The sequence below is a fragment of the Schistocerca cancellata genome, chromosome 3, assembly GCF_023864275.1.
Source record: "Schistocerca cancellata isolate TAMUIC-IGC-003103 chromosome 3, iqSchCanc2.1, whole genome shotgun sequence".
Taxonomy (NCBI): domain Eukaryota; kingdom Metazoa; phylum Arthropoda; class Insecta; order Orthoptera; family Acrididae; genus Schistocerca; species Schistocerca cancellata.
The window spans coordinates 786,799,882-786,826,810 of NC_064628.1; positions in this window are offsets into that span (position 1 = coordinate 786,799,882).

Sequence of the window (26,929 nt, forward strand, 5' to 3'; positions counted from 1 at the left end):
GTGTCGCTACATCAGCAATTACATGGTGATGACATTAATCATCGAGTGCAATTCTGTAAATGGTCATTAACAGAGAATGCGTTGCAGTTCTACCTGTTTACCGATGAAGCGGGTTTCAAAAACCACGGGGCAGTGAATCTACGGAACATGCATTACTGGTCCGTGGACAATCCTCGCTGGCTCAGACAGGTAGAGCGACAGCGACCGTGGACTGTAAATGTATGGTGCGGAATCATTGGCGACCACCTCATTGGTCCTCACTTCATTGCAGGGGCCCAAACAGCTGCAACATACATCGCGTTTCTACAGAATGATCTGCCAACGTTGCTCGAAAATGTGCCACTGGAAACGCGTCGACGTATGTGGTATCAGCATGATGGTGCACCTGCACATTCCGCAATTTGTCCGCAGCTCGTGGTCGTGCGGTAGCGTTCTCGCTTCCCGCGCCCGGGTTCCCGGGTTCGATTCCCGGATGTAATTAACATTTTACAATGCAACGAACGGCACTGATTACGTATTTGTTTATATGTTCAGATGTGCTAACAAAACTAACGGGGTTCCATTTTTAAAAAAACGTAGGTTTGTGTTAAAAAAACATAATTCCGTGCATTTTTTAGGGTTTGTATTAACCAATTACACTAGCCCCTCTCCTCACGTTCGGTCTGTGGAATCTGTTCGTCAGTATTTGATGTGGTTTACGAAATATATCCAGCGGTAACGTTAGGTGACTCACCCTGTATAAGACGGAGCGGAGAACGTCTTCGTCAATCCTCGTTCGGCTCACCTGAAGATGACTGGCAGTTGTCCAGGCGAAATATAGAGCAATGAAGTTTACGACGACTGGCTGCAAGCCCGAAATCTTTTTGAACAAGAGAAAGCCGTTTTTCGTTGCGATAGGACATTCTCATCACATTTAAATAAGCAACTTTCTCCTCAGAATGTGAGAATATTTTGTTGCCGACTACCTACACAGGGAGGAATAATCAATGTAATAAAATAACATAAATCAGAGCTCGCACGGAAGATTTAAGTGTCAGTTTTTCTCGTGCACTGTTCGAGAGTGCGAGACACAGCTGGCCCTCTTTGTGCATGATTTACAACAGGCTCTAGATACCGGCTCCCAGGTTGATGCCATATTTCTCCACTTTTGAAAGCGTTCGACTCAGTTCCGCACTGTCGATTGCTACAAAAAGTGCGTGCTTACGGTCTAGCCAATGACATGTGCGGCTAGATAGAAAGTTTTCTAACAGACAGGGAGCAGTATGTCGTCCTGAACTGGGAAACTTCAACAGAAACAAGAGTAACTTCAGGTGTGCCCCAGGGCAGCGTAATAGGTCCTCTGCTTTTTAAGATTTACATAAACGATCTGGTTGATGGTATTGACAGTGGCCTTAGACTGTTTGCCGATGATGCTGTAGGCTACAGGAAAGTAGTATCACATGAAAAATGTGAACAAATCAATAAGGATTTGCAGAAAATAAATGCGTTGTGTAATGACTGGCAGTTATCTCTCAATATTAGTAAGTGTAACATACTTCGTATAACAAGGCGAAAATCCCCATTAATGTAAGAGTACAAAATAAATGATCAGTCTTTGGAAGCGGTAACATCAGTCAGGTATCTGGGTGTGACTATTCGAAATGATCTCAAATGGAATGATCAGATTACACAAGTAACGGGTAAGGCGAACTCTAGATTGCGGTTTATTGGTAGAATCCTGAAGCGATGCAGTCCTTCAACAAAGGAAATAGCTTACTATACGTTAGTTCGTCAAGTCTTAGAGTACTGTTCGTCTGTATGGAACCCTTACCAGTTGGGTCTGATTCAAGAGATTGAGAAGGTCCAAAGAAGAGCGGCAAGATTCGTGACTGGTACATTTAGCCATCGCGAGAGCGTTTCGAATCTCATAGGAAGTTTGAAGTGGGACGCACTTGCAGATAGACGACGCGCTAAACAGAAGGGGCTGCTCACTAAATTCCGAAATACAATCTTCACCGAGGATGTAGACCATATCTCACTATCATCAACTTTCAAATTGAGTAATGATCATCATTCAAAAATAAGGGAAATAAGAGCTGGTACTGCGGCGTTCGGACAGTCGTTTTTCCCTCGTGCGATCCGCGGGTGGAACTCAGGGGGGGAAATGCGACTTTGGCGCGAATTGCGCCCTCCGCCACACACCGCTTGGTGGCTAGCGGAGTATATATGTAGACGTGAGAGTGGAGCGGTAGAGAAGTAGCTTCAAGGTGGTTCGACGAACCTTCTGCCAGCCACTTAATTGTGGACTGCAGACTAATCATGTAGATGTAGATGTCACACACGGTCGTCTCATTTATATTATGCTGGTGGGACACAAGCCTGGCGATGAGACTGGGGTCGCTGTCACATATATTTTATCTCCACCTTTAAGTGGGTGTACCTCATTTGGAATGCATTTCAGAACGTACATCAATATGACCTGTTTTGTTCCGTTTACTCACCGCAATCGTTTTTCCCTGTAGTTTGCCTCCGTTTAGAAAACTCGCCCTGTGCATTATACACACATCAAAACAAGTTTTACATCACTCTGATCCCAGAACTCCTGAAGATAGACGTTAACTGTCGCTAAGATGTAAACAACCATGTACGAGCAGTGCGTATTAGACGGAGGGGTCCGATAGTCGATCAGTTCCAGTCATTCCACCAGGAAGGAGGTACATGGCTCGTGTTGCCAGTAGTTCAACCATGCCTATACGGTCAATACCGCGTTCCGATAGCATCCCCATTGTTACTTTGTGCCAGGAAGGGCTCTCAACAAGGGAAATGTAACAAGGGAAGTGTCCAGGCGTCTCAGAGTGAACCAAAGCGATGTTGTTCGGACATGGAGGAGATACAGAGAGACAGGAACTGTCGATGACATGTCTCGCTCAGACCGCCCAAGGGCTACTACAGTGGATGACCGCTACCTACGGAATATGGCTCGGAGGAAGCTTGAATTATACTTTTCGTGCAGCAACAAGACGTCGTGTTACGACTGAAACTGTGCACAATAGGCTGCATGATGCGTAGCTTCGCACACGACGGGCATCGCGAGGTCCATGCAGCGAGGTACAGATGGGCCCAACAACATGTCAAAAGGATCGCTCAGGATTGACATCACATTCTCTTCACCGATGAGTGTCGTATATGCCTTCAACGAGACGATCGTTGGAGACGTGTTTGGAAGCAACTCGGTCAGACTGAACGCCTTAGACGCACAGTCCAGCGAGTGCAGCGATGTGGAGATTCCCTGCAGTTTTGGGGTGGCATTATGTGGGGTTGACGTACGCCACTGGTGGTCATGGAAAGCCCCGTAACAGCTGTACGATACGTGAATGCCATCCTGCGACCGATAGTGCAACCATATCGGCAGCATATTAGTGAGGCTTTCGTTTTCATGGACGACAATTTGCGCCCCCATCGTGCACACTAGTGAATGACTTCCTTCAGGGTAACGACATTGCTCGACTAAAGTGGCCAACATGTTCTCCATACATGAACCCTATTTAACATGCCTGGGATAGACTGAAAAGGGCTGTTTATGGAACGACGTGACCCACCAAACACTGAGGGATCTACGCGGAATCGCTGTTGAGGAGTGGGACAATCTGGGCCAACAGTGCCTTGATGAACTTGTGAATAGTATGCCACGACGAATATAGGCACGCATCAATGCAAGATGATGTGCTACTGGATATTAGAGGCGCCAGTGTGTACAGCAATCTGGACCACCACCTCTGAAGGTCTCGCTGTATGGTGGCACAACATGCAATGTGTAGTTTTCATGAGCAATAAAGAAGGCAGCATTGATGTGTAGGTTGATCTCTATTCCGATTTTCTGTACATGTTCGAGAGCCCTCGGAGCCGAGGTGACGCCAAACATATTTGATGTATGTAATGAAAAAAAAAACCCACGAAGTCAAACAAAACCGGTGATTCGCAACATGTATAGGCAGGTGTATATGAAATGTAGTGGAGTGACGACTTTCTTTATCCAGTTTTAATGTAGTATTTTGTGGTATTCGCAGTTCCGTGATTAACCAGAATGTATTCATACACCCAAGCATTCGGCGTACCCGCTCCTTATCACAGTGATAGAAATTTTGGAAATTATGCAGGAACAGGAATTAACTAACCTTTTGAGATGCATTAGCACGGGGTATTCTAAATAAATCCAAATGGTTTGCACATCAGGACTGTCGTCTAATCACGCGAGTATTGATATTCAAGCATCGGGCACGTGCGGCCAGTGGTTCGATAGTGAACCCGCACGTGAAAGGTCAATAAGACGCGAGTCGGTGCACAGCTGCAATAACAGCTGCCGGCTGCAGCATCTCGGACCCTCTCACGGGATGTATCTCACGGGATATTGAAAAACACGACTAAAACGTGACAGCACGTTCTCAATATGTACAGTCTGCATACGTATGTATCCCCCAGGCCGTATATAGGACAATCTTAGCTGCTAGTATGCATCTTTACACGTCCTAATCTCTCTCTCTCTTCTCGGTCTCATGATCCCTACTGAATTTATACGTTTGACAGCAGCGTAACTGTTATTCATTGGGAACCGCGGGACTGCTACGGTCGCAGGTTCGAATCCTCCCTCGGGCATGGGTGTGTGTGATGTCCTTAGGTTAGTTAGGTTTAAGTAGTTCTAAGTTCTAGGGGACTGATGACCTCAGAAGTTAAGTCCCTTAGTGCTCAGAGCCATTTGAACCAATTTTTTTGTTTCCGTATTCCATCGTCAGCTGTCAGGCTTACTTGATAAGTATCTCTTATACTCTGTTAGCGCCCTAGAATAGGTTACACTATCTTCTAGAATACGGATTTCCTTACAGATGCACTGTATTTTCCCAGAAACCTCCGATCAAAAATACGACGTTCTTAAAGCTGCCCTGCTACTCATTTCAGGCCCTTGTTTCATTTCATATCTGTTCGTAGGGCTGCTCTTAATTTTGTAGGTTGCTCACGGATTGCTTGTGACCTGTTTAGCGCGACTCACCTGCTGTCGGTTTTCCAGTGAGTAGAAATGAGCGCTTAGTGGGGAAGACACTGATGCGTGCACACAATGTGTTTACATGATCGTTACCAGGAAGGCTCACAGCTCAAGCGTACCAAAAAATGGCTCTGAGCACTGTGGGACTTAACATCTATGGTCATCAGTCCCCTAGAACTTAGAACTACTTAAACCTAACTAACCTAAGGACAGCACACAACACCCAGTCATCACGAGGTAGAGAAAGCTCAAGCGTAGCTATCCGCTTTAGTTTTTTTATCTCCTGCCATGTATTTCTGGTTTCAAAATAGAATTTTGCATATGAATATCTCTTATTGTAATAAAGATTGCTTGTTACGTATTTCTGAATAATATTTGACGTTTTTTGTGGTTTCATTACTCGTTTGTCTTCATATCCATTACGAAATGCCGCTGCTATCGGCCATGGTGTGACTGAATGCCGTAACTTCACCTTTTCTTCAGGAACATGGAGCAAAAGTGTTTTTATGTCATCCATTTTTTTTATTACTTATAGAAGTACATATACAGGGCTAGTCGCTAACTATTTCCACCAAGAATAACTCCGAAAGTATGATAGGAGCTGAAAAGTTTGTGGGACTAAAGCTGCATGGGACAACGGGGGCCATAATATGATGTTGGTTTTTTGTTGCTAGGTGGGGTCGCTTGAGAGATGTGAAGGTGTGGCACTTATTTTCTGATAGAGGCTACGGAGACGAATCCAATCATGAATTGAGTGGTATTCCTTATCACATCGGCACTTATCGAAGCACGTGCTATGACAGTTCTCTCTCGCATATCATCAGGGTTTAGTTGGAACGTCTTTATAAACAATGCCTTTTACGAACCCCCACAAAAAAAAATCCAGAGGCGTCAAGTCTGGCGAACGAGCCGGCCACGACACATCTCCTTCGCGTCCAATCCAACGATTTGGGAATTGTCTCTGCAACTCATTTCTAGCCATCAGCGAAAAATGTGGCGGACACCCATCGTGTTGGTACCACATTCTGTTCCTTGTTCCTAAAGGTATTTCTTCCAATAATAGACCTAATGTTTCTTGCAGGAATGTGGTGTACTTCCCACCATTAAGATTTCCATTGATGAAATAAGGGCCTATAATTCTGTCCTTCAGAATCCCAAACCATATATTCACCGACCACGGTTTTTGGTGTGCAACTTGCCGCATCCAACATGGATTTTCACTTACTGAATAATGCATTTTATGCAAATTAACATTTTCGTGGTTCGTGAATGTAGCCTCGTCAGTAAATAAAGTCAAATTAATAAATTTGTCATCCCTCTGAATCTGTAGCTGACCCCATGGCAGAATTCAATGCGACGCATGCAATCCGTACCAGTTAATTCTTGGTGGAGACTGATATGGTAAGGATGATATTTATGGCCATGCAGAACACAAACAACACTACTCTGGCTCATGCCAGTTTCCCTTGCAATTTGACGCGAACTAACACAAGAATCTCTAACCACAGTGGCAAGCGTGCCAATTTCCGTTCCCTAGTTAGTAACTTTCCTTTGCCGGATATGTTTCCTATGCGTTAAAGTTCCAGTTGCTCTCAATTTATCATACACATATTTAAATGTACGACGTGTAGGGTGAGTACTTTGAGGATATCTGTCAGCGTATAAGTCTCTAGCTGACACTGAATTTCATTGGCATTCTCCGTAAATGAGAAGCGTATTGTCGCAGTAGAAGCTGAGTAGCACCGTGGTGTAGTGGTTATGATACCAAACTGTTGCATGGAGGGTCGTGAGTTCAGTCCTCACCTGCACTGTACAGTTTTCACTTCTATATTGGGTTCGAGTACATTCTAGAAGCATCCACAAGTGTCAAGAATCATTGTACTGGAATGTTATGTATCTGTATATATACCTTATGTGTTCTGGCCGGAGGCAGTTCCCTCTGCGCTCTTGTATGTGCAAGAGCTCAATAAACCTTCGTTGAGTGAAGTTAGTGTTCGTCATTCATCTACTTACAGCTTCTTCTACGTGACATTATTCTGTTGGAGGCGCTGGTTATTGGAACTTGTGATAGCGCACATTATCGACGACACAGTGGTTTGTCGGCCGCGGTGGTCTAGCGGTTCTAGGCGCGCAGTCCGGAACCGCGCGACTGCTACGGTCGCAGGTTCGAAGCCTGCCTCGGGCATGGATGTGTGTGCTGTCCTTAGGTTAGTTAGGTTTAAGTAGTTCTAAGTTCTAGGGGACTGATGACCACAGATGTTAAGTCCCATAATGCTCAGAGCCATTTGACCCAGTGGTTCCCATCAGGTCACGGAAGAGCCGCCGTTTACGCGACGAGAAACCCGAGTTCGAGCCATATTCATCAGATTGCAATCTATCGGAGATAGAAGAAGAGGACGCTACGATGACCGCAACTATGTGCCACCACATGACGCTTCCTATCGGGTTCTCTGGTGACGATGCCCAAGATCCACACAAGTGGCTAAAGGTATATGAGCGTACAGCCAAATTATATCGAATATATAGAATATCGACGCGATAAACTGCGTTGTCATATTTTGCTTATACTCATTCAATACCGTCAAATGTAATTACATTGTAGAGTAATTCACATTAAAAGAAGAATTTTTATTGCACAAAATCATGTTATAATAATTCCCACTCGCAATGTTTAGAGAACTCTTTATAAAGTTAACATTTTAAATACAGCATTATAGTGCATATTGTCCCCCATGAAATAATCCAGAGGAGCTAAAAATGATAATGACGACCATAATTACAATATCAGAAAGAAAATAGCCCTCATTCTTCGTTAAAATCGACTGTAGCTTATAAAAGGGCTATACACTCTGCTACCCATACCATTGATCCCTATCATTTCATTTCTGGAAACCCAGAATCTACTCTGTAGGAATCAACATGGATTCCGGAAACAGCGATCGTGTGAGAACCAACTCGCTTTATTTGCTCATGACACCCAGAAAATATTAGATACAGGCTCCCAGGTAGATAGCATATTCCTTGACTTTCGGAAGGCGTTCGATACAGTTCCGCGCTGTTGCCTGATAAAGTAAGAGCCTACAGAATATCAGACCAGCTGTGTGGCTGGATTGAAGAGTTTTTAGGAAACAGAACACACCATGTTGTTCTCAATGGAGAGACGTCTACAGACGTTAAAGTAACCTCTGGCGTGCCACAGGGGAGTGTTATGGGACCAATGCTTTTCACAATATACCGGGTGATCAAAAAAGTCGGTATAAATTTGAAAACTTAATAAACCACGGAATAATGTAGATAGAGAGGTAAAAATTGACACACATGCTTGGAATGACATGGGGTTTTATTAGTACCAAAAAATCATCCTATATTACTAGACGCGTGAAAGATCTCTTGCGTGCGTCGTTTGGTGATGATCGTGTGCTCAACCACCACTTTCGTCATGCTTGGCCTCCCAAGTCCCCATGCCTCAGTCCGTGTGATTATTGGCTTTGGGGTTACCAGAAGTCGCAAGTGTATCGTGATCGACCGACATCTCTAGGAATGCTGAAAGACAACATCCGACGCCAATGCCTCACCATAGCTCCGAACATGTTTTACAGTGCTGTTCGCAACATTATTCCTCGACTACAGCTATTGTTGAGGAATGATGGTGGACATATTGAGCATTTCCTGTACAGAAGATCATCTTTGCTTTGCCTTACTTTGTTATTCTAATTATTGCTATTCTGATCAGATGAAGCGCCATCTGTCGGACATTTTCTTCAACGTTTGTATTTTTTGGATCTAATAAAACCCCATGTCATTCCAAGCATGTGTGTCAGTTTGTACCTCTCTATCTACATTATTCCGTGATTTATTCAGTTTTCAAATTTATACTGACTTTTTGATCACCCGGTGTATAAACTACCTAGTAGATAGTGTAGGAAGTTCCATGCGGCTTTCCGTGGATGATGCTGTAGTATACAGGGAAATTGCAGCATTAGAAAATTGCAGCGAAATGCAGGAAGATCTTCAGCGGATAGGAACTTGGTGCAGGGAGTGGTAACTGACCCTTAACAGACACAAATGTAATGTATTGCGAATACGTAGAGAGAAGGATCCTTTATTGTATGATTATATGGTAGCGGAACAAACACTGGTAGCAGTTACTTATGTAAAATATCTGGGATTATGCGTGCGGAACGATTTGAAGTGGAATGATCATATAAAATTAATTGTTGGTAAGGCGGGTGGCAGGTTGAGATTCATTGGGAGAGTCCTTAGAAAATGTAGTCCATCATCATAGGAGGTGGCTTACAAAACACTCTTTCGACCTATACTTGAGTATTGCTCATCAGTGTGGGATGTGTTCCAGGTCGGGTTGACAGAAGAGATAAAGATCCAAAGAAGAGCGGCGCGTTTCGTCACAGGGTTATTTGGTAACCGTGATAGCGTTACGGAGATGTTTAACAAACTCCAGTGGCAGACTCTGCAAGAGAGGCGCTCTGCATCGCGGAGTAGCTTGCTGTCCAGGTTTCGAGAGGGTGCGTTTCTGGATGAGGTATCGAATATATTGCTTCCCCCTACTTATACCTCCCGAGGAGATCACGAATGTAAAATTAGAGAGATTAGAGCGCGAACAGAGGCTTTCCGGCAGTCGTTCTTCCCGCGAACCATACGCAACTGGAACAGGAACGGGAGGTAATGACAGTGGCACGTAAAGTGCCCTCAGCCACACACCGTTGGGTGGCTTGCGGAGTATAAATGTAGATGTAGATGTAGATCAAATTATTTTAAATGTCTGACAAATAAAAAAGTTAAACTCGGAAACTCAACCAAAAAATTTCCTTCTAGGTAGATCTTCGTGTCCCATTGCAGAACTGTTATTGACTGAGTTGTAGCTTGATATTGTTTAGTTCTGTTATACATTATTATTTACTGTGTGAGTTCGTCTGTAAACGATCAGCATGCAGCCGTATTCACATGCGAATTAACTTAATAACCAGTAAATTAACTCATCCCGCGCCGTTGCAATACATCGTGAGTGTGACTCATAAAAGATGTAACTAAACAAAAAAACATGTGAATAAAAGTATTTTCATTCTATCTGTCTTTTCCTTTTTTGGTGTCTTTATTCACAGAATAGTTTAGACACACCTTGTATTAAACTCAATCATGGATCCTATGTGGCTGGAAAAATATTTCTCGCTCCGATGAATAATCATAAAAAAAGGAAGATCAAAGTTTAACGTAGAGACGGAGCACAAGCTCGGATTATTTCGAGGACGGGGAAGGAAAACGACCGTTCTTTTTCAAAAACGCCATTCCGGCATTTGTCTGAAGTGATTTAGGGCAAGCAGAACGTAAATCAGAACGGTCGGATGCGAGTTTGAACCATCGTACTCCCGAATGCGAGTGCAGAGCAAGTCCACTGCGCCACCTGCTCGGTATCATGATTTCATTTGGCACCAGTGCTTACGATATTGTTTTTGAAAGACAGTTCGGATGTTTAATATACGTGAGCTAGTGAAAAGTTAATACCTGTGTTTTCTTGGACTTCGCTATACAGGGTGAAGCGAAATTCGCGTACTCGGGCTTCGCAGCGCGACTCCTCACGTGCCAGCGATAAAAAAAAAAAAAAAAAAAAAGTCTCAATATTTCGTCCGGAGAGTACATCTGGCAGAAAAAGGACGTTAAAGAGTGGAAATCTGGCAACACTAACTGTGGTGTCACCGCCAGACAGCACACTTGCTAGGTGGTAGCATTTAAATCGGCCGCGGTCCGTTAGTATACGTCGGACCCGCGTGTCGCCACGGTCAGTGATTGCAGACCGAGCGCCGCCACACGGCAGGTCTAGAGACACTTCCTAGCACTCGCCCAGTTGTACAACCGACTTTGCTAGCGATGCTACACTGACAAATACGCTCTCATTTGCCGAGACGATAGTTAGCATAGCCTTCAGCTACGTCATTTGCTACGACCTAGCAAGGCGCCATTACCAGTTTATATTGAGATTGCTATTAATGTACAGTCAAGAGAGATGTACACCAATTATGGATTAAAGTTAAGTATTCCAGCAGCAACGTACCTTATTGGCTATATTAATTACATTGTCATTTTCCGGATCTCACGCCAGCCTGCGTGAGCTTAAACGCGTGCCTTTCGGCCTCCTCTAGCAACACGGTGTTGGCTCTTCTGCCAACACAATACTAACCACATATGTGATAACTACCTCCGACAGCATATATTAGTTGTGCAGTAGAGGTGAAGCAGTGGATAGGGTTTTGGTTTAGCATGTAGGAGGGCGAGTGTTCGAGCCCGAGTTGAGGCGAATTTTTTCTATTTGCTAATTTCATACTGAAATTTCATACTATAATACACACCGTTTCTTAGGTTACATGTTTCTTACATTTACAAGATTTTGTAACCCTGAACATAACAAATATATGGTTAGACAAATAAGAAACAGAAAGCTGAATGAAATGTCCTGTCATAAGACAGAATAATTACAAAAACAATATCAATTTCGAAATGCTAAAGATGATAACGCAGTACTATAATACAACATCTACTTGTCATTTGCATTACATGTTCAAATGGTTCAAATGGCTCTGAGCACTATAGGACTTAACTTCTAAGGTCATCAGTCCCCTAGAACTTAGAACTACTTAAACCTAACTAACCTAAGGACATCACACACATCCATGCCCGAGGCAGGATTCGAACCTGCGACCGTAGCGGTCACGCGGTTCCAGACTGTAGCGCCTAGAACCGCACGGCCACCCAGGCCGCCATTACATGTATTATGAGCACTCAGATGACGGACATTAGCAACCAGTGACAATAATAATGTCCATATTAATGACCGCATGACCTTCACAACAGAATACGTTGTCCTCAGTACAACAGACGCTCAAAGCGACCTCGCTGCTCGTCTAAACATTGCGCAACCCGCCGGATCATACCCTTCGCAGCAAAACTGCGTCCGCAGTAACAAGAGCAGCATGAAGACGCGCTATCAGTTCTTCCACATTCATCAGCGGACTAGAGTACACGTGCTCCTTCAGGTGACCCAAGAGGAAATGCAGGGGATTTAGGTCTCGTGAATGCGGTGGCCATACAACTGGACCTCCACGTCCGAGTCATTTCCCTGGGAATGTTCTGTCCAAATACCGTCGCACATTAATTTCAGAGTGTGAAGGTGCATCATCGTGTTGGAACCATATCCCTTGCCGAACATGTAGTGGAACATCTTCCAGATCATCAGACAGATAGTTCGAGAGGAATGCATAATACGTTCATGCAGTCAACCAGTCAGGCAACATGTAGGGGCCCAAACACCTGTCGCCCAATATTCTACATCTACATTTACACTCAGCAAGCCACCCAACGGTATGTGGCTGAGGGCACTTTACGTGCCACTGTCATTACCTCCCTTTCCTGTTCCAGCCGCGTATTGTTCGCGGGAAGAACGACTGTCTGAAAGCCTCCGTGCGCGCTCTAATCTCTCTAATTTTACATTCGTGATCTCCTCGGGAGGTATAAGTAGGGGGAAGCAAAATATTCGATACCTCATCCAGAAAAGCACCCTCTCGAAACCTGGACAGCAAGCTACACCGCGATGCAGAGCGCCTCTCTTGCAGAGTCTGCCACTTACGCTTACCAAATAACCCTGTGACGAAACGCGCCGCTCTTCTTTGGATCTTCTCTATCTCCTCCGTCAACCCGACGTGGTACGGATCCCACACTGATGAGCAATACTCAAGTATAGGTCGAACGAGTGTTTTGTAAGCCACCTCCTTTGTTGATGGACTACATTTTCTAGGGACTCTCCCAATGAATCTCAACCTGGTACCCGCCTTACCAACAATTAATTTTATATGTTCATTCCACTTCAAATCGTTCCGCACGCACACTCCCAGATATTTTACAGAAGTAACTGCTACCAGTATTTGTTCCGCTATCATATAATCATACAATAAAGGATCCTTCTTTCTATGTATTCGCAATACATTACATTTGTCTATGTTAAGGGTCAGTTGCCACTCCCTGCATTAAGTGCCTATCCACTGCAGATCTTCCTGCATTTCGCTGCAATTTTCTAATGCTGCAACTTCTTTGTATACTACAGCATCATCCGCGAAAAGCCGCACGGAACTTCCGACACTATCTACTAGGTCATTTATATATATTGTGAAAAGCACTAGTCCCATAACACTCCCCTGTGACACGCCAAAGGTTACTTTAACATCTGTAGACGTCTCTACATTGAGAACAACATGCTTCCGACCCAGACGTTGATACCAAACTGAACTTGATATTCCCAGTCGCGCATGATGTACGGGTTAACCTCACACCAGTGGTGGGCATGGTGCATATTAAAGACACCCTCACGAGTGAACGCTGCTTCATCCGACCATATTATAGTGTTCACGAAGTCAACGTTGGCTTCCTGTTGTTGGAACCATTCACAGAATTGCATCCGCTGATATCGATCTGCAGGCGGCAGGTGTTGCGTGAAAGCATAATGATAGGGGTGCAGCCGATGCTCGTGCAGCACTTTAACGACCGTGCGTTGCGAGACACGCAGCTGCTTTGCTTCGCTACATGTACTTTTCTGAGGTTCTTCGTGTATGACCTACAGAATAGCTTCGTCATTAGCTGGAGTACGGTGAGTCCGTGGACGACCTATATCACGCGATGGTGGAAGGAGAGAAGCTGACCCCGAAGGCGCAGCTCCAGACAACGAAACATACAGGGTTATTACAAATGGTTAAAGCGATTTCACAGCTCTGCAATAACTTTATTATTTGAGATATTTTCACAATGCTTTGCACACACATACAAAAACTCAAAAAGTTTTTTTAGGAGTTCACAAATGTTCGATATGTGCTCCTTTAGTGATTCGGCAGACATCAAGCCGATAATCAAGTTCCTCTCACACTCGGCGCAGCATGTCCCCATCAATGAGTTCGAAAGCATCGTTGATGCGAGCTTGCAGTTCTGGCTCGTTTCTTGGTAGAGGAGGTTTAAACACTGAATCTTTCACATAACCCCACAGAAAGAAATCGCATGGGGTTAAGACGGGAGAGCGTGAAGGCCATGACATGAATTGCTGATCATGATCTCCACCACGACCGATCCATCGGTTTTCCAATCTCCTGTTTAAGAAATGCCGAACATCATGATGGAAGTGCGGTGGAGCACCATCCTGTTGAAACATGAAGTCGGCGCTGTCGGTCTCCAGTTGTGGCATGAACCAATTTTCCGTGGGCTACGCGTGAAACTTGCCCGCACGCGTTCAACCGTTTCTTCGCTCACTGCAGGCCGACCCGTGGATTTCCCCTTACAGAGGCATCCAGAAGCTTTAAACTGCGCATACCATCGCCGAATGGAGTTAGCAGTTGGTGGATCTTTGTTGAACTTCGTCCTGAAGTGTCGTTGCACTGTTATGACTGACTGATGTGAGTGCATTTCAAGCACGACATACGCTTTCTCGGCTCCTGTCCCCATTTTGTCTCACTGCGCTCTTGAATGCTCTGGCGGCAGAAACCTGAAGTGCGGCTTCAGCCGAACAAAACTTCATGAGTTTTTCTACGTATCTGTAGTGTGTCGTGACCATATGTCAATGAATGGAGCTACTGTGAATTTATGAAATCGCTTCAATCATTTGTAATAGCCCTGTATTTCTATCTGGATGACGTGACGAAGATATGCTTATTCACGAGCAGCAACACCAGCCCGTTATCAAATGCACCAAGGACCAGAAGCATATCCACATATTTATTGTTTGTGTATGCCTTCTGCCTGCCACACTGGTTTAGAGGTTTACATCGAGAAAATTCGATACGTGCACACATGTCCATTGGAGTCTGTCACGGGAACGTTCCTCCGCTTGCAACTACTCCCTGTCTGGTGGACAGCACATACAGTATAAACGCGTCATCAGTCCTGCGCGCTGTTCCACCTAACACGCATTACCCCACTGACAGATATTGTTCTGCATGATTCACCCCACACCACTAATTGTGAAATTGAAAGGTATGTGCTAAGGTCTGATCAGGGTAGATCCAGAAAATAAAGTCGGTAGTTGCCAACCGCAAGGTGGAGTGGGTATAATATCTTTGAGTAGGAGGATCTTTGATGGTTAAGAGAGCCAGGCGCGCGCAGTAATAAATTCTTGAGTCGCAGCTAGGTGCCCGGTGGAAACAGACGTGAGAGCTTTAAGGTAGGACTCGCGCAATTACACTGAGCAAACTTTAGCACATAAAAGGGGAGAAGCTATGTAATGATTTCAAAAATGGTTTTTGGTAGATAATGTTCAGAGTTTGGATTCGTATGTCCAACGTTTGATGCAGTAAGCGTTTTGTAAAATTTTTTGTAAGAGTGATTCGTGCTACAAAAAATGTTGGAAATGGTAGTTTTCGTGTATGACTTAAAATTTTAACAATATACATATTGAGATCAACATTGTGTTTAAATCTAACAGCCTGAATCATAATCGACATCCTTTGCTTGTAATGAAAATGAAACTGAGTAGTAAAGTAAAATTACCCTCCAATGAAAGAACGTAAAGAAAATGTGCCCTCTATGCAATATATAAATGCAGTTCATGGTTTTAAATCGATTTTGGTATAACTAAAGTTATCAGAGAAAAGTTATTTCAAATAACAAATTTTATGCCATTGCGCAACTGGCATTATTCAAGGCAAGATATAATTTCATTAAGTAAACATCAGGGCCAGAAGTTAAATTTTCAGTACCATCTTAAAGCCATTGCACAAATAGCATTAAATTTGATTGCTGAGTCAAATACATGTTTCATTACTGGCAAAATGGAGGAGTTCAAGAAACAAGTTCGCAGATGCAGTCAGATGCAGGTTTGTTGAATAATTAATTTGGAACAATTTTACCTTTGATACTTTCATTAATTAAAAAGGAAACAATTTTGGTTAGATACTTTCAAAATGTTCGATTTCGAATTACACTGTTTCCCTGACGGTAATAGACGTGATGTTTCCACAATCCCATCTATAGAATAATAATAATAATAATAATAATAATAATAATAATGAACTGAGATATGTAATAAACAGCATGCCGTTACCAGAATCAATGTTCAAAGGCATAATTAGTGAGACCATGGTGATAACACATACTAACAGTAACCCAATTTGGACATTATTCGCAAAGCAAGTTGCTAGTTCTACTGGTAGCGTAAGGCCCTGACGAAACGTACTGGACCTGAACGAGGCAAGAATAATAGTTGGTACTAATCTATGGAACATTTGGAGGACGGTACAAAGAAAACAGGTTTCGCATCTAGCAGATAAAGTGGTGCGAATAAATTCACGCCCAAGAGGTGGAAAGGGCTTCTTTCAAAGCTGACCAATCTTCCATTGCTACGATTGCAGTATGTAAGTGCAAATGTTTTCTAGAGGACCCACTGCAATCGCTGTTGGCGATAAAGATGCCAGAAACCGTACAACGTGGACTACAATTACCATATAAAAACATATACCTCAACCCAGGATCGAACCATCAGCCTCCTGCAGGCTAACCCAAAACTCTATCCTCTGCACCCACTCTACAGCACTACCAGTATGTGCAGACAGAGGCAGTTACCACACATATGGTTACAGTGTTGCCAGATTGCCACTCTTTAACGTCCTTTTTCTGCCGGATGTATTTGCCGGACGAAATTTCTGAGGGACATTTTCTTATCGCTGGCATGTGAAGAGTCGTGCTGCGAAGCACGAGTGCGTGAATTTCGCTTCGCCCTGTGTACTGTACTCCTACTACCCTACGAACGCCTTTCGTAAATGTGATATGTTGTAAACATAGAAGTTACAGAATTGTTATCCTCCCTGTAACAAAACAAAATCTGTTGCTGTTTTGTGTTTCTTTCCTTTTGTTCCTTCATTCTTTTTTACGGATTTTGTTTAGTAAAGACAATGTAGGTCATTTATTGATACCGGCTGGAGTGGTCGAGCGGTTCTAGGCGGTACAGTCTGGAACCGCGCGACCGCAACGGTCGCAAGTTCGAGTCCTGCCTCGGGCATGGAAGTGTGTGATGTCCTTAGGTTAGTTAGGTTTAAGTAGTTCTAAGTTCTAGGAGACTGACGACCTCAGAAGTTAAATCCCATAGTGCTCAGAGCCATTTGAATCATTTACTGATAGCGACGTAATTCGGCGGCTTATACTCATTTACTAAGTGACACAGTACCCTAGGTTTTCGTCATATTGTACTTTGAAATAAACGAGTGGAGACCGTAAACAAAATAGTATACCTTACCTTTACGTAAACACATAATTGTCTAAAGAATGCAAAAAAATACTGCCTTCCACTCGCAAGACTCGAACCATGAACCCCAAACGCTGAAGTCACGCATCTAGGCTCAAGGCTACACCGACGAGAATACTTGACTTGGGCTGGGATAGACCGATAGGTCCAACCGTTGCACGTGCGGCGAGCTACGTCATCTGATGACGTCACATGTTCAACGTCTGTCACCCACTTTTGGACTATTTCCCAACATTTGCAACTCCGTGTTTCTCATATTAAACTACATTTCTCAGCGTCATCTATGTTGCATTGGGGGTTTCTAATCGTTAACAAGAATCTCCCTCTAGAGAAGAAAATGTCTAATTACTTAAAAAGAAACAGTCGCAATCGTAAATTGTTTTTTTTTTTACTTTAAATATTTATTTTAAATAAATGATATTTTGCGATCGTGACTGTTTCTCAAGAAGTAATTATCACAAATAAGACCGATAATCCCAACCATGTTGGTTAAAATCGAAAATGTCTAATTTAATGATGGTCTAATGATGCATCGTACAGCGGCTGAAGTTCGTACCAAGGCATGCCAGCATTCACGATAGCATCACCGAACTGTCCTGCCAATTGCCTGTAAATTCAATTCTTGAATTTAAATTAACTGATCATGAGAAATTTGTAAAAAGGAGTATATAGAATATACTAGTGTTGAGGATCTGCACCTAGTGTTCATGAATTTAAGTGCTTAGTTACGATACGTGGATTCTGCTGCGAATATGGGGAAACTTGAATCATACAGAATGTCCCATAAGCTTGTTCCCTAACAGTCACCTTTAATTTCAATAAAATATATGTACATTTCAGTAGAATACTACGACCCCTTCAAGGCGACGTCCACTATTTCTTTAAAATTACACCACGTTCTGTTGAAGAGACACGGTCTTATACATACATGAGAGACAAACATTATCGATCAAAGTTCCAATAAAAGACAAATACGCTGTCAACAAGAGCAGCAGAACGCATTCCAACACGAATACTAAAGCATCTGCTACAAAACAAACAGTATAAAAGAACACAAATCACTGACAAAATCGGAAAAATACGGCACGACAAATAAAAAGAAGAGGAATATGGACTGCAATATCAATACGGGTACAGAAGGACAAATAAAATAACTATGTACACGGACAGCGAAATTCACAGGTTGCTCAAACACTAACAAAAACGCATGAAGACACCGAAGGACGTGCAAACAAAGCGTCCTTTGTTTACCATACATATTTCGTTTCGTTTCTTTTAGTTTATGAAGCATCCTCAGTGGCCTCCAGCACCTAATTTGGGTTTTAATCTGCACATTATTTTGAATATTTTTATAACAAAAGTTTTAGGTTTATTCCTTACTTTTTAGTTAAGAAAAAATCATTGTTACATATGTTATTTGAATATTTAAACGTTATTTGTAGTTACCAGCATCAAGATTTAAAAATTCGAGAAACATTAGAACCAAAAGTTTTTATATTTTCGAAAAACGCTGGCTAAGACAAAAATTTCACTAACAAAACCGGAAAAGTACGTAACTTAAAAGTGAGTCATTTATTGCAGGTCACTGTATAAAATTTAAAACAGCCTGCCCAGCCATGGTAACCATTTAAAGGCATTCTCTATAGTCATAGAGTGTGTCCACATTAAAAAAATCACAATTTTAGGGACTATGAAACCTTATGACGTTCCTTTTATTAATTATTTTTGTCCTGTGCATTTGTGAAGGAGCAATACTCAGACATAAAAATCCGTCAGTATGAATGAGTTATGTACGTCTGATTCCACGAGCACTAGATTCCAGAGATGACACAAATACAATATGGGCGCATTAACAAGAATCAGATATTTTTTGACTTACAATATCTTAGAGAATGAGTCCTCGAATTGTGTCGTAAGGGACGTAGAAATTTTGTTACTGGCAGCAGTTTCAGTCTTCGCAACCGAAACTTAATTTTCTTATTTTATAGGTGATATAATGAACTTGCTAGGTCAGCGTATGAATAATTTTCTTTAATTTTAAATAGTCTAAAATGTTCCGCCTTCTGGCTTCAAAAATGGTTCAAATGGCTCTGAGCACTATGGGACTCAACTGCTGTGGTCATAAGTCCCCTAGAACTTAGAACTACTTAAACCTAACTAACCTAAGGACAGCACACAACACCCAGCCATCAAGAGACAGAGAAAATCCCTGACCCCCCCGGGAATCGAACCCGGGAACTCGGGCGTGGGAAGCGAGAACGCTACCGCACGACCACGAGATGCGGGCCCTTCTGGCTATGTGCAATTCACAGAACCATGATTGCTATTAATTTTAGTGATAACTATATTTTCAAACAAATTTTCACAACTGTAGTGTTTGATGTAAATGTCAGTGTCGCCGTTAACTGAAGTATTTTTTTTATTATTATTATTATTAATCTAATGAAGAGAATTTGGGTAGGAAACTGGATATCTGAGTGCAATGTGCTGTGTATTTTGTAAAGTTGCGTAGGGTAGAGAATTTATGCAAAACGTGCCGCGATTAACTTATACGACGTAAGTACATTTATTTTTAATACCTTCCATTCCAAATCTAGTAGGAAGGCAGCGAAAATCCTGGATGGGAATATTTGGGACGGGATTTACAAAAAAACCAATTAAGTTTTACAACTGCAGTTCTTTACTTTTAATACCTTCCATATCCAATCTAGTAGGATAGCAGGAAAAGTCCTACGTCCGGCCAACCCGGCCGGCCAGAGGAATGTCTTTTTCCCTGGAAGATATGATCTTGCAAATGAATTGGATATATTTTGTATTATAACAAATTTACTTGTCTTGAAAACAGAAATGTGTGCTTCTTTCCAATAGCTTCAGTTTCAAAACGTATTTAACTTGTAACTGGGTTTTGATAACTCTTCTGCTTAGTTTAATTTTACTTACTGATTACTGGGTGTAGCAATATAATAATGTAACAGATAGACTACTAAATACGGTTTTTTTCTAAATTCATAACCATGTTCTTCATTGGAACATGTTTTCACATTTGGGAAAACCGTAATTTTCCGAGTAATTTTTGTAATTTCAGAAAAAGATTGTAGCACAGAAAACGTGAATGCCATCTTTCAAAAATGAAAGAAGAAAATACATTAAACTTCTGTTACGGGACTGTCTAGAGATGAAAGTCTGGAGAGTGTACCAAGACACAACACTCTCACCTACTTTTCTGCTTTACTTGTTCTCTACTTTTTCCACTGAGCATTTATCTCATTCGTCGCAACAGCCTTCGCCCTAATTCCACCAACGATGAACGGTAAAAACAAAATAAAATAAACTTCTCGTCGGCTATTTTCCTTCTGCTCTCAAATAAAATTTACTGTTCTAAAAACATAAACGAGATTTACCTGTGGCATCGGCTATAACTAACATACCGGGTGGTTTTAATTAAAGGGCAAATACTCGCGGAGGGCTGTAAATATGGTAAGGCGGCGAAACTTCGTAAACAAAAAAAATGGCTCTGAGCACTATGGGACTCAACATCTTAGGTCATAAGTCCCCTATAACTTAGAACTACTTAAACCTAACTAACCTAAGGACATCACACACACCCATGCCCGAGGCAGGATTCGAACCTGCGACCGTAGCAGTCCCGCGGTTCCGGACTGCAGCGCCAGAACCGCCAGACCACCGCGGCCGGCCTTCGTAGACATGCTAATGCGTTAATACGGAATTAATTTACGTTGGAAACCAATTAGTTTCAATCGTGGTCACCAGGTGCAAATCTGGAGCTGTACATTGTTTGTATGAAGATATGACATCCACGCTGTCATTTGACAAGCCATAACGTGAGTGAACAATATGATTGTCGAGAAGAAAGACAGTGCGCTCCCACTGAATTTGTTGTATGCGAACGGCAGCAATTACAGTGCTGCATAGAGAGAGTATTGCCAACTGAAAGGTCTGACTCCTCATTAAATGATTTAAGGAACATGATAAATAAATACTAAAACACGGGTGAGCTTGGTGTGGCACTAGGAAGAGGTGGTAAGTTCTTACGTGTCGAACTTCTGATGTCATCGCTCCCTAAGCTTACGCGCTACTTCATCTAACTTACGCTAAGGACAACACACACACTTGTGCGCCGGCAGTGGTGGCCGAGCGGTTCTAGGCGCTTCAGTCTGGAAACGCGCGTCCGCTACGTTCGTAGGTTCGAATCCTGCTTCGGGCATGGATGTGTGTGATGTCATTAGCTTAGTTAGGTTTAAGTAGCTCTAAGTTCTAGGGGACTGATGACCTCAGGAGTTAAGTCCCATAGTGCTGAGAGCCATTTGAACCATTTGAACCACACCAATGCCCGAGGGAGGGCTCGAACCTCCGACGGGGAAAGCCGCGTGGGCCGTGACAAAGCGCCTCAGACGACGCGGCTACCTCGAAGAAGACGACGTCCTATACCGGTGGAAGTTTTTGACGAGGTTGCTGTTGCTGTAACTGACCATGCAGCACGTGCCCCAGTTAGTGCTAGTGTCACAAGAGTTGTCCATTCTATGGTCAGCAGCATGTAAAGTTTTGTGGTTTATTTTACGTTGGTACCTGATCAAGAGGCAGACGGTGCAGCAACTGAGTGAAACCCCACGATCGACAGCAACGTTCTGAATTTGCTATTCAGTTTTTGACACAGACCAAAGTTGATGACATTTGGCCAGGCAATATCCTATGGAGTGAAACGGCACATTTTACACTAGAGTGCAGTGAACACACAGAACTGACTAATTTGTGGTACTGTTAAACAGTGTGTTGTGCACGGAAGAATCACCGCACTCGGAATACGTGACTGTGTGGTGTGGATCCACAACCACCTTTATTCTCAGTGCGTTTTTCTTTGAAGAGAATACGCCCATAGGGCCTGTCAGATGTACTGTGAAGTCTGTGCATTGCCGCGACTTCCTGGTAGAGTATGTGATTCCTGCTTTGGAAGAGTGCAAGTTTGTGGAAACCACTGTTTTCAGCGAAGATGTGGTAACATGTCATGCTGCTCAACCAGTGAAATATCTGCTTAATGTAACCTTCCACGAACATGTTATCCACGAAGGTATTCCAGATGCATGTTCCGTGAGAGCTCCTGAATCCATATGACTTTCGGCTCTGGGGATATGCAAAGGAACACATTTATCACGGACGCATTCTGTCTGAACCTGATCTATGGGCCATTATACAGGAACAGGCTGCTCATATTCCAACGGATCCACATCTTTTTCGGATGCAGCATCTCGTCAAAGTCTCAGGTGCTCATATTCAACAAATTGTGTAAGTGGCAGTTAATAATAAAATCAACGTAATTCCTTTCTGACTTGTTTGACTATTTTTGTCGAATTTCCGTTCCCAAACAATTACGTACGGAAACATTTTTACACATCTTTTTGCACTCGCGGCACCAAATTAGCACATGGCGACCAAAAATGGCACTAATTTTTTCAGAGTAAATGGCTTCCACATTAATGTATTAAAATATCTACCTAGTTTCCCTGCCATACGGTATTTACAGCCCATACAGGACATTTGTTAGTACCTGCATTTTCATTATAACCAACCGGTGCTTCCTCACTGTGATAACAAATATTAATAATTCTCAGCTCGACAAAAATCTGGTTATACCCTGGCAGTGGAAAAGTCCTTTCCGGTCTCCCTGATCAAAAATCAATAAAGAAACAACACACTTATGGCCTCCGGCCTACTCAAATTAAATATGTTTGCTTCTAAGCATCTCTAAAGGGTCCTACCCACGCACCGATTTATCGGCAAACAAAGCAACCGACCAACTTGATGGCAGCCTCCACATTAAACGACCAAAGGCGCTCAGCTATCACAGCGGCGCCCTGTTCATATGGCTAGTTGCTTGTTGTGATGCCGAATGTTACAATAAAGAAGTGAAATTCTGGGATTTTCCCATGTGTTTTACAACTGACAAGAACAGAAAAGTGTCAGAGAGCTTTGGGCAGAGAAATGGCTTCTTCAATCCAAGAAAATCACCTTCGCTTTGTTTCTGAAGGAGCTGGGATGCTACGATTAGCCGACGAGAAGGTTATTTTATTTTTGTTTGTACCATTTGCCGTAGCTGGAACTAGGGCTCAGGCAGTTGTGATGACTGAGATAAATGCTGAGTAGAAAATACTGGTGCATGATGTAAGTAAGTAATAAAGTAGGAAAGAGTGCTGTACATTTCTTAGCCTTTCATGTCTAGCCAGCCCTGTAATACATGTTTTGTACATCCGTCATATATAGGTGCCTGATGAAAGACATCACGCTAAACTGAAATAAGTTCAAATGGCTCTGAGCACTATGGGACTTAACATCGATGGTCATCAGTCCCCTAGAACTTAGAACTACTTAAACCTAACTAACCTAAGGACATCACACAACACCCAGTCATCACGAGGCAGAAAAAATCCCTGACCCCGCCGGGAATCGAACCCGGGAAAACTGAAATAAGTGTAATAAATTATGTTCACGGAAGTTTAATATATTTATTTATGTTTGTAACATAAGTTTAAAAAATTCATTTCAGACTCAAAGTAAAAAAGACCGCAAATGGTTGTGGTGCACATCATGTAATACGAGTAAATAAAGCAAAAGATGTACAAGAAATGAAGCATTTAGCAATTGCTGGACTCTAGAAGGAATTTAAACCTAGTGATGACAACGCATATTCCATAATGCACTTTACCAAGAAAGAGGTGGGGCTACTTCATGCCCACCCTAAAAATAATTTTAAGAAAACACAAAAATCGTTAACTGTTGCTAAATTACGTTAAAAGCGTACTTTTTAGGGAGATACTGATGTGCAGGTGCAGTCCACAATCTGAAAACACCTTTTAGCACGTTCTTAACAGTACCAATTCATTTTCGAGAACGTATACTACTGATTTTATCACACCACAAAAAAAATTTTTGAGTGTAAGTTTCGTTCATTATTGTTGACTTTTACTCTCAACATACTTTTCAAGGAGATATCGATGTGCGAGTAAGGTCCTGAACCTGAACACACTGAATACGACATTTACTGAAGAAAGTGACATCTACTACTGAGATCTAAATCTTTGGGTTGATAGCAAAATTTAGAACATATATGGTATCTGGTAGAAGTATTCATTAAAAACAATAAATAATTTTTTCAGAATTTTAAAATATAAAGTGACTGACTAAATTAAAATATTTTCAGAAGGTGGGCATAAAGTACCTGAGTACCATCTTCCCTTCCACCCCCCCCCCCCTTGGTATTGCAAGGGTTAATCCTTCGTTCCTCATAGCAGAAGCGTGATCTTCGTCTGTATTTATTTAATCAATTCAAACAATGAAGCAAGTGTATTTTACGAATAAATACATAAATTATACAGGCTGGACCATATTTGGTGCACTCGTGTCCCACCGCGCGATTCCTTGCATACTAAGTACCGCGTTCTAGCCCTAAGCGGGCTAGACAAACCACTGTGTTATCCTCTGCCAGTGCTCCCATTTGATACGGCACGGAGGGACATGTGCTCATGGTTTCTTCACCTAATTGGTCACGTAGCTCCTCACTTGGTCTCACGGGGCTGAGTGCACACCATGCCTGTGCTCCCCACAGGCAAAGTTCCTAGCAGTATCGGGAATCGAACCCGGGTCCTCTGAATGGGAGTCAGCCACGCTGATCACTCACCTACGAAGACAGACTTCCTTGCAAACTCAGTACAGAAACGCCTGTAACAAAATTTCGTCCCGTGCATATTTTCGTCAGAAAACTGACGCCGAAAAAATGCAGTTTGGCAACATTCAAGTCGCATGTACGATAAATCTCTTTATTGCCCCGCCCGGTTAGCAGTTGGGTCTAACGCACGGCTTTCCGGGAGGGAAGGAGCGCCTGGTCCCCGGCACGAAACCGCCCGGCGGGCTTGTGTCGAGGTCTGGTGAGCAGGTCAGTCTGGATGGTTTTTAGGCGGTTTCCATCTGCCTCGGTGAATGCAGGTTTGTTCCCCCTATTCCGCCTCAGCTACACTATGTCGGCGATCGCTGCGCAAGCAAGTTCTCCACGTACGCGTACAGCACCATTACTCTACCACGCAAACATAGGGGTTACACTCGACCGGTGTGAGACGTTTCCCGGGATGGGGGGAGGGGAGGGGGGTTCACCGGGGGCCGAACCGCACAATAACCCTGAAAGACTGGTTCGGTGTGGGGCGGCGGAGGGGTGAAGTGGACTGCGTTAGTCTTCGTGGGGTTGTGGACCACTGCGACAGCGGCGGGAACGGAGCCTCTCCGTCGTTCCTAGGTCCCCGGTTACCATACAATACAATATCTTTATTAGCAGCATGCTGCTCAGTTAGTGCTATGGGTATTTTGCAGTAGAATACTCGATTACAACGAGTTCGAATCGGTGTCTATGTGGACATCTAGGTGTACATTTTCATTGTCTAGCTTTATTCTGTCCAGTAAAACTGTTTCTTAAACGATGCGAACAACTACATTTTTTCTTAACTCTGACAATAGCAATTATTGGTCAGACATGTCAGAAATACTCGTGAAGATTAATGGCCGGCCGAAGTGGCCGAGCGATTAAAGGCGCTACAGTCTGGAACCGCACGACCGCTACGGTCGCAGGTTCGAATCCTGCCTCGGGCATGGATGTGTGTGATGTCCTTAGGTTAGTTAGGTTTAAGTAGTTCTAAGTTCTAGGGGACTGATGACCACAGCAGTTGAGCCCCATAGTGCTCAGAGCCATTTGAACCATTTTTTTTAAGATTAATGTTCAGTTAAAAATAAATTACTTTTCATAGTGGTAAGCATACGCTTAAGACAATGTAACTGCATGATTTGTGTAGTTGCAGGGAAACTACCTAGCACAAAAGAAGCGGCATTAGAGTTGGTTTCTTTTTACTCTGGAGAAGCAACGCTAACAATAGACCGGAAAGCATGAGGAGTAGTAGTGCGTGAAAGAGAACACACTAAACACTTAACCTTTAAGTACTTCTTTAACTGTGAAATAATAAAAACTATCGTTCACTCATTTCTAAATTAGTATTTAAAACTCAACAATTTCTTTATAAGACTTCCTTAATTTCCGTACAACTACTGAAATAAACAAAAAACAGATACCACATCACATAGTTTAAAATTTTTAAAAAAGTCGCCTCAAAGTGGAATCAAACTATTGAACTCGACTATTCTAAAGCAATACCCTGAAGCTTGATAAGAGTGTCTAACAGCTGTTGGTAGTTTTTCGCCACCGAACACTACTAAAACACCATCATAGAGAGAACGACTACACAGTTACACAACAGGTTATCTTTGTTATTTGTGGGTTGCCTAACCGTAGAAATGTTGTAGGACAATCAAGTGATCCTGAAATATAAATCAAGACTGAGTATAATACTTTTGATACAGATTTATGAAGGACACAATTGCCGCGCGGGATTAGCCGAGCGGTCTTTCGCGCTGCAGTCATCGACTGTGTGGCTGGTCCCGGCGGAGGTTCGAGTCCTCCCTCGGGCATGGGTGTGTGTGTGTTTGTCCTTAGGATAATTTAGGTTAAGTAGTGTGTAAGCTTAGGGATTGATGGCCATAGCAGTTAAGTCCAATAAGATTTCACACACATTTGGACA